At 38.1% G+C, this 10,074-nt stretch overlaps 1 pseudogene; it reads right to left on the reverse strand.

The window, feature by feature from the left end:
- Positions 1 to 2,359: 2,359 nt before the first annotated feature.
- On the reverse strand, positions 2,360 to 5,728 carry LOC149023677 (beta-xylosidase/alpha-L-arabinofuranosidase 1-like; annotated as a pseudogene).
- Between the last annotated feature and the right edge of the window lie 4,346 nt (positions 5,729 to 10,074).

The raw sequence follows: 10,074 nt of genomic DNA on the forward strand, positions 1-10,074 counted from the left end.
TTCCTGGAGAAGAAGCATTTGGGGTTGGTTATGGGGTGGCAAAATTCTTTTAACGGCTAACGAATCTGGCTTTTGTTTCTTTCTTTTTCTTACTTTTGTCTCTTGTCTTCTCTTTAGCTTTTGATTTTCACCATTTCTTTACTAGAATGGGTCCAACCGGATTTGGATTTTACAGATAGTTCCGGTTGACCCAGAGAGATTTTTTGGGGTGAACCGCTCTGCTGACCGAGCCAAGCCCATTACCAACCGTTACTATACTTTTATGGGCCAGAGATTTTATTCTTCCATGGTATCCTATGTTGCCCTAGCCACAAGTCATTCGGTGTAAGCCCATAAAGTCCATCAAACACCCTATATAGAATTAGCCAACCCCACCAGACCCAAAAAAAAGGAAAATGAATTAGAAATTGAATAGAACTCTTCAACTTTCGGCAAGGGGGCAAAGAGTAAAAACCTTGGTTAATCGAATCACTTAAGGGGCTTTACCAAGAAATAAAATTAGTTAAGGGGCACATGGAAATAAACTATAAATAGAAATTAGAGCCCATTTGCTTTACTTCAAAAAAAAAAAAAAGAAAAGAATTAATTAACATTTTAAAGTGGAAATACATGCACGAGGTGTAAAAAACCAATGGAAAAGTGATTTTGCTTGGGTTTAGCGTAATCATTCATGGATGTTCTGCTTGTGGTACCAAGCAATCAACTCGGGTACCACTAGCAGTATCGAATCAGGTTTGTCGGATGGATGTTCGCTTGTGATTTTAAGAGCGTGGTACCGCTTTGACTAATGTATTTAGTGTAACAATGGAGGCGTGATGGCGGGGGTAAGGCGACGTCGTGGGCGGAGATACTTTAAACCTTGATCGATATGCACCGACGCCCACCCTACTTGGATAAGAGGGTCTTCGCTCCTTGCCTAACCCTAACACCATTTTCTTTTCTTGGAATAGAGCAATATTATTCCATTTCTACTCTTTGAGTTGTCACTTCAAACATCTTTTATCTCTCTACCACTGCCCTTCAAAACAAACCAAAACTGTTTCATAAGAAGCCCTTGTGATTAACATTACTAACCTCAAACCGGTCGGCCTTCAATGGCTGTAGATGAGGTTACTATTTTTGCCAATAGGGGAGGTAGTGTTGCGAGTTTGGCGGTTGTTATAGATGCAGCAATTAAGTTTTGTAACCCGTTATCCGCTATCAATATGCTCTGTTCATCTGCTTCTTTGATGTAGATTGTTTTGGATCGCCTCTTTTAGCTTGAGATAAGGCGAAGATCATGATTATTACCATTAGGAAAACTTAAATCTTTGGCATTTTTCCCTTCTCAGAAACTCTTGTGGTCATAACTGAACAACTTAGTCATGTGGACCATGCCCCAAGCAATATTAAGAAAAAGCTTATGTGATGCCGGGTTCGTTTCAAAGAAGTAGCCGTCACCCCCTTCCCCTTCTTCTATTCTAAGGGAGTCTAGATCCTCTCCACCCAACCTAATCATTAGACCGTCCTCCCATACTCACATGAGGTAGTGACACTTACACTCACAAGTCTACCCATGTCAGGCAGGATAGTGTGGGAGGACGGTTTGACAGGCAAGTTAGATGAAGAGGATCTCCACTAATTCTGCGATGCGTATGTGTGCAATAGCCTTATTTTTGCTAGAATAATGGTAGAGACGATAGACGAAAGATGCATTTCATGTTCCTTGGGGTTCATCAAAGTGAAAAAATGAAGCTTTCGAAATAAAAGTTTCTCATGAAACCCCCAAAATGAGAGACAATTGACTAAATTTCTATGGAATTTGACAAGTAATTAATCAAAACTAGTTTATTAGTATATTAGTAGACACAACAAGGTGAAATGCCCATTGGTAATTGTAGTTCAATTGATTTCTACCTTGGAAGCAAAAACACCTGACTTTTCGTTTTCTTTAGACAATTCAAGTGGAAAAATGAGATGAAGATTTGTTCATTGAGCAAGACTAATTGAACATTAAGACTCTCTTTTTGCTTAGCAATTTTTGTTCAGTTCTTCTGTGATGCAACTGCTGATTTTTCAATTTTGAACCAAATCCATCGAACTTTCACTAACCAGCACTGGTTGCATGACCTCCAATTGATACATTTTGTCATAGAACATTGGCGCTAACGAGACTAAAAGAAGCTACAAATAAGCTAAACATTAAGCTATATGGTAAGTACTAGTGCAAGAAGGGGCTTTTTTTTATTGTTAGTAACAGCACAAAGATTAACATTAGCAGATTTGAAACACTAAAACAAGTTATGAACATATGCTTAATGTTACAATTAAAAGGATGGGACACAAAGGACCCAATTAAAGGAATAAAGACGATTACAATTCATGCTTTGTTGCCAAAATTAATAGTAAGTTGATCTGAAACTGCCTCATCTCCATTTCCGATGGTGATTGTATGTTGCCCAGCCGGTAGTGGCTGATAAGGTTCTTCAGTGATAATGCTAAAATCATGACATACATTCAAGATGAACGGCACTGTCTGGGAGATGTTCCTGCTGCTAAAAACAATCGCTTGAATGCAACAAGTCTTTTGAAGGGTGTTCCAGGTATGCTTGGTGGTGGCACTGTGTATACCAAGACAACATGTGCTCCATCCCTTTTTCCAGTGTTGGTCACCACTGCTTTTACCATCACCTTTTGGTTGCAACTTGTTTCATCCACTAAGATGGCTGGGCATTTATCTGTCTGGCCAGCAAGTGGCTTTCACTGTTGGAACGGCCCCAAGTTCATCGAAAGAGTATTTGTGACCGACTTATTGGCGTACCTGAAGGTGGTGTAGCTCAATCCGTAACCAAAGGGATAGACGGTTGTTCCATTATAGAACTTGTATGTCCTTCTTGGGAACATTGACTCAGGGATTGGTCTCAGAGACATTGATGTCATTGGCAATTGATCCACATAACTTGCCGGGTACCATGTAATCGGAAGACGACCAGCTGCGAAGCATCATATAGATAAATTCATTTTAGCATAAATGAGGATGCATACTAAGATGGATGAGTGGCAAAACTAGGAAGGATAAGATAAGGAATGATCATGTTAGAGTTGGCCTAGGTGTAGCTATGAGAAAGTTAGTTGTGGTGGTACGACCACATTCAACAGAGGCCTAAAAATGTTGTTCTACAAAGAAGTGACTTAATCCAGATTGAATGAATTAGAAGAGTTCGAGACAAACCTAAGATAACCTTAAGAGAAGTGGTAAGAATGGATATGCATAGCTTAGGCCTTGTATCTAGCATGACATCAAACAGAGCTCATTGGAAGGCAAGAATCCATGCAGTCAACCCCATTTAATTTAGACAAGGCTTGTTGTTTTAGTTGTAGAATACATGTTCTCTACTCTTATTAAACCAAGTGATTTGAGCAAATTCTCACCTGGTTTATACTTGCCAAAAATCACATCAGCGATGGCACGACCACCCTCAGCCCCAAGGTAGCCGGCTCAAATGATGGCTTGAACCTTGGGGTCTTGCCTAAAAAGGAGATGTCAATGCCTCCAGTAGAAAAAATGACGACAATGACTGGCTTGGTGGCAGCTACACTAATTTGGGTGATGAGTGCCTTCTGATTGCCAGGGAAGTTGAGACCAGTTCGATCCAAGCTCTCAGCCTCAATTGAAAGGTCCAATCCTACAAACATGAAGGTTGCATCGGCTTGCTTTGATAACTCTACTGCTTGACCAATTTGATTACCAGTTTGGCATTTCACACCCCCATCGCAACCGACTGTGATTCCATCAATTGGTGTTGAATAACGACATGCTATACCACTCTTTACTGCATGCATATATGGTAGAGTGGCTCAAGATGATCAAGAATGAATAAAAAAATCTTTATTAATTGATATATATATTTGTAATATAAAAAGAAGAAATTCGACGAAGAATCTATAGATACTAGCTTACGTGCATAGTTACCAATCATGGCTACAGTGGCATTTGCATGAGGTCCAACAATGGCAAACTTGGGCTTTCCAATTCCAATGGGCAAGGGCAAAGTGTTGTTATCATTCTTGAGCAAGACAATGCCCTGTCTTGCTGCCTCGGCTGATAGCTCAAGATGTGCCAGAGAACATATGTCGTTCTTCCCAAGTCTTGAGTACCCACCAGGGCTACCATCAAACCAGCTAAGTCTCATTAGAACAACAAAAAGGTTCTTCAAAGACTTATTGATGTCAGCCTCCATCACCTTCCCTTGCCTCACTGCTGCTGTCGCATAAGTTGGATAGAATTTCCCACAATCTAGATCCATCCCTAATATTATTATAGTCAAAACCCTAACACAATCAGCACTTGAGTATTATATCATATATACAAATTAAGGGATACAGATGCAATATTGGTATCAATGAATGAAGTTACCGGCTTTCAATGCTTGTTCAACAGCTTCTATTGGTGTATCGTTAAGGAATTTATGACCATTAACCATAATTTCAACGGAATCGCAATCAGCCACAATGTATCTATTTTGGATGAAGATTTTTAAATTAGTAGGTTGTTGCTCATTTGAGAATTTGTCTAGTATAAATGTACATATATATATATAAAAGTGAACTCACCCATTGAGATGCCAACGTTGCCTAATAGTTTCATTCAAGAGCTTGGGATCAGCACAAACTGGAATGCCATTAACACGATTATATGAACACATGACACTGGCTACATCTCCATCTTCGACGCACATCCTAAATGGTTCAGTAAAGGTCTCCACCATATCCCTCTCCGTCACCTTGGCATCGAAATGGTAGCGATCAATTCCCTTCCAATTGTCAACATCATAAGCTGCATAGTGTATGCAATATGCTGCAACCTTGAGAGGCCTTGACCATGGCTTCTTAGTTTTTTTAAAACCTTTTACATCTTGCAGACCTCTTACATAATTGACGGCATAACGTCCAACCACAAAAGGATCTTCCCCAGGTGTTTCTGCGATTCTTCCCCACCTTGGTTCTCTAACAACGTTAATGGTTGGGCTCCAATATGTCAATCCAGCCAATCCTACATTATACATTGCTCTTGCTTCATCTGAAACAGCCTCGAAAAAAAATTAAAAACTTTTTAAAGAATTCCTACCATCATAGAGTTTGTTCAGATGATCAACACCTCTTAGTACATGTAATTATATTCCCTCCCTTTATATAAAGTTCCCTTGTACTAGAAGAAGAAGAAGAAGAAGAATACTTAAAGAATTTCTCGGCTTAGACATTGGAAAGAAAGAAAGAAAATTCACCACAAGTATTAATGACCTACCTCACCAATGGCTTTCCACAAGGTCTCATTGAAAGAGGAGGTAATGAGTATAACAGTGGGGTAATTGGTTGCAGCAGGTATGGTTTTGTCGAAACGAGTGCCCGGACCAATATCAGAAACACCATGGAGTGCCTCAGACCACCACTCGTATGCTGGCAGGTTTAGACGTTCAACTCCCATGGCTTTGTCTCCAAGCTGTGCAACTTTTTCTTCCAGTGTCAATCGATCTACTAGGTCCTTGGCTCGCACCTCATAAGGCACTTTCTTGTCACAAAAACATAAAGTGCCCATGTCAAGTTTTAAGCGCTCAAATGCTGCACTGTCACATATAAGGAATTCGGCTTCTACCCCCAAGTAGTCATATGAGGATAGAAGAACAAGTATTGCAAATCCCACTTGCAGGGCCAGCATGGTTTGCCTTTCTTTTGTAGATCTTGCCTTCATCTCTAACTGGGCTAGCTCTGCTTATTTAATATTCTTCTTAAATTCTTTTGGGTAATGGAACACAATGGAATGGATAATTTATAGAGGAATTCGTCTTGTCTCATTTCTCAACAACTAAAAAAAGACAACAATTATATACCAAAAAAGAAAACGGAGACAACAATTGCCACTTGTTTTTTTTATTTATTTATTTTTTTGGAAAAAGGTAGCTTGTATTAAGACAAAAAGTTCAATTAGTGAAGTAGATCCCTAACAATATGACGGCTTCCGGTAGGACCCGGAGTAAAGAAAATTTTAGGTACATAAGGGTGTAACCCCGCCAAAAAGTCAGCCCCCCTATTAAGTTCACGCACTGCATGATGAAAAACACAATTTTGGAAGCCCGTTGCCACCTCTTGGATATCCCCGATCAGTTCCGTGACATACCAAGGAGCTTTATCACGGGCCCATATCATGCTCTTTGATGAATTAGTAAGAGGTCAATGAATTAGGCACTCCAGCCCGTCGGTAATTATCAACACCTCTTAGTCAAGAGATTATGGGTTTTGCTCTCTTTGATGGATATAAAACTACCAGTTCCGGAAAAAATATATGTAATAATTCCTACCCTCTTTTTTTATATTTCTCTAATTTTAAGATTTAAATAGTAATAAGAAACTCATTACTTGTCAACTATAAATTTTCTTTCCTTTGTTATTACAATTACAAATATTAGAGTCATAATCTCGTTGAGATTTCCCAATAAGAGGATGCATAATTTGAAATATGTTAAATGACTTCAGTCCTCCAGTTATCCAATTGAATCCCTTTGATTATGCCCATTGACAAGAGAGTATATGATGAAATCATTTTGCTGTAAAGAAATGAGAAAATGGCCCATCTCCTCTCCATTCCTTGCTCCATAAGTTTCTGGTTGCTCTTCTATAAAGTTTCCTGAAAGCAAAAAAGCATCGTTCATTCACTTACTATTAAAAGTTAACCTTATCTTACATTTAAAACTTAGAAAATCAAAAAAATAAAATTCAATAGCAAATCAGCTTAAATATTTGAAAACAAAAAAGGTAAAAACATTTCAACGTTTTCTGAAACACCATATTAGCGCTATGGGTTAGCAAGAGCCTTTACTTGTGGGCTTTTTTGAATAAAAATTTACCTAAATAGAATGAACCCAAGAGAATGACATGCACTGTAAGCTGTGGTCAGCCCAAGCCCAGCCCGAGCCCAGCCCAAGTAGACCTTACCATGCTTTGATTTGTGTTGGGCTTGGCTTACTTTTACCTGTTGATAAAAAGCAATGCCAAAAAATGGCTTATGTTAGAATGAACACCAAGAGAAGCCGAAACTAAACGAAGCAATATAGAGATCTAACATTGTTGCTCCAAAATCTTCCTACTCCGGTTCAACCAAAGAATGCTTCGAGCTAGATATCTGTTGACAAATAAAACCTATGAGAGCTTTCTTGGGTGGTTGCAGAAGTTAAAGCTAGGTTAACTTGTCTTACCCCCATGAAGGTTCATATGGCCATTCTTATTGATAAATGAAACTGGCCAGAACCCTAGAATTTAAGGTCAATGGAATGCATCCAGTCTTCAATGATAGTCCCTTAAATTTTGAGGTATCCATCCTTAAAAAACAAGCCCATCAAACATGTCGAGCATAGGAGGGCAATGGAAGAGCATGTGAGTCAATGTTTCCACATGAGAGGAACATGGAAAACACATAGGAAGAGCCTCATGGGAAGTTCTCATGGGAAAAGCCTATCAAAGAGGGAAAACACAAGCATTCCTATCAAAGAGGGCTTTGTGAGCTGGAAGAGCCTCATGGGAAGTTCTCCAAATGAAGTTTTGGATTCTAGGGAGAGTTTTAACTCTCCAAATCTTCAACCAATGGGCTTTGTTATGACTAGATGTACTAGAAGAGCCATAAGTGGAAGCAAGAGCTATGAAACAGGCTGACTTGACAGTGAAGAGGCCTAAGTTAGTGCCAATCCATACCCACTCATCTCTTGACCGGGGAGAGAGGACATGAAGAGCAAGGTTTAAAGTATCCCACGATACCATACGATACTAGCCAATACGTATCCATACTTGACCCAATCGATATGATACATCTTGATAGGTCTCTCCATTAAATTACACTACAATACATTAACCCAAGCGATACATTACTCGATACATGACGATACGTCTCTTAAAATCACTTGACCGATACAATACTCAATACTGATACTTTAAACCGTGATAAAGAGTTTGAATAGCAAGACTTATGGTTCGGGGAAAGAGTAGAAATGAGGCTAGAGTTCCACTTCAGCCTGGTCCAATCAATAAGTCCAAACACAAGAATCTGGGCATTGCGAATACCCTCACTCAAAGGATGATATGGTAGAGCAATACCAGGGATCCATGGGTCTCTACATGTGTTTTCATGTAGTAATCAAACACATCTTCTCCTACAGTGGCTCTCATCTAGATCATGCTATTGGCAATATCAAGCTATATATGGTTCGTTCTTTCTTTCTTCTTCTTTTTTTTTTTGGGGGTAGAGTATCGAGCGATGGTTCGAGTATGTTAACCCTTTCATTTCTAGACGACCAACAAGTAATGCAGATACAACCTGCCTTCTCAACTTCGAATCTTTCTTATTGCATATAATTCTCAAATCCAGCCTTATAAAATAATACAGTTTTTTTTTTTTTCTTTCATTTTGCCCACTTAAGTTGAGGCCAAAATCTTGTTTGCCCACTTAAATGGCCAATATTACATGTCGCTCAATCTAGTGAACTTACAAAAAAATCAACGTTAGTTTTTAACACCTTGATTGTTAAGTTTTCAAATTTTAAAATGTGTTAAGACCTAAATGTGATTATTGTCCTTACCTATTTTGTCAAACTTCACTGTTGTTATGTATGTGAGATGTGTTTTCTTCACTGAGTTCGTCAGAACTCATTCATTTTCTTTGTATGTTAAATTATATTGTACAGATGGGTATACTGGAACAAGAGAAGTTCCGTATGATTAGAGCAACTCCTGTGAAGAGGATGTGGTGGCGCTAGTGGGTGATAGAGATGTATGTCATGAAGACTCATACACATGCATGGAGTGTGCTTCCCCCAGCAAAAAAAAAGAAGGAGGGAGGCGGCGCGAAAAGAAGAGAGGTGTGGAGGGAAAAGGCGGCGCCCCCCCCCAAACAAAAAAAAAAAAGAAAAATAAAGCCGGAGGGGGAAGAAAGGAAAAAAATTTTTTTTTTTTAATTTATTCCCCCCCACCACTCAAAATATTTTAGATTTTTTTTTTTTTTTTTTTTTTTTTTTTTTCCCTTTTGGGTATTTTTTTGGCCCCCTTTCTTTTTTTTTATAATTTTTTATTTTTTTTTTGTTTTTTTTTTTTTTTAGTGAAAATTTGCATGTGCAAATGCACGTCACTTGGTGTGCATTATATGCTAAATAGATAGTACTATAATAATAAAATAAAGGGATAATTACTATTGCCCCCCTATACTTTGATTTTATTACTAATGTATCCCCTGTATTTTGCAAAATTACTAATCCAACCTTTAACTTTGTCTATAATTACTAATGCCCCCCTACTGTTAAGTTCCGTTAGTTTACTGATGATGTGGCATCTCCATATTTTTTAAAAATCCCAAAATACCCTTTTACTTATCTCTTTACTTATTTACCCTTTTGTCAAGTTACAGTAATACCCTTAATTAATTGTAGAGAAAAAAATAATCATAATCTATTTTACTCTAAAAAAAATCACCAAAATAAAGAAATAATAGTTGAATAAAATTAAAATAGAAACCGAAGAGGAGGGAAGATAGAATTCAACTCAAATTTGGAAACTGAATATCACCTACTTCGTTAATTCCTTCTCTGGCAAGATTTTGTGGTTTCGTCAATGGTGGGTTAGTAAAGCGGTTAAAAGTCTAAACTCCCATGGGGAGGTGTTACGTTTCGTTTCCAATATTAAAAAAGCACCAGTCCCCCCAAAAAAAAAAAAAAAATTGTGGTTTCCTTCCCTACGTATGCTAGAGGAGAAGGTGGGAAACCAAATCGAATTTGAATTTTGCCAATTTCTTTAATTCAAAATAAATAAGTTTAGTGAAGGTGGAAAACCAATATTTTTTTAATTCAAAATAAATGAAGTTAGGGTAAAATTGACATTTAATCTGGTTTTTATAAATGGGGTAGTATCGTCTTTTGATTTCTTAATTTTAATGAAGGACAAAGTGGACATTACATATTCAAACTTAACGTCTACTTAACACCGTTATAAGGAAGGGGGGCAACAGTAATTTTGTAAAGAACAGGGTTTTATTAGTAATAAGATCAAAGTACAGGGGGG

Source organism: Hakea prostrata, chromosome 2 (assembly GCF_041222555.1).
Source record: "Hakea prostrata isolate BN-2017 chromosome 2, UWA_Hpros_2, whole genome shotgun sequence".
Classification (NCBI taxonomy): domain Eukaryota; kingdom Viridiplantae; phylum Streptophyta; class Magnoliopsida; order Proteales; family Proteaceae; genus Hakea; species Hakea prostrata.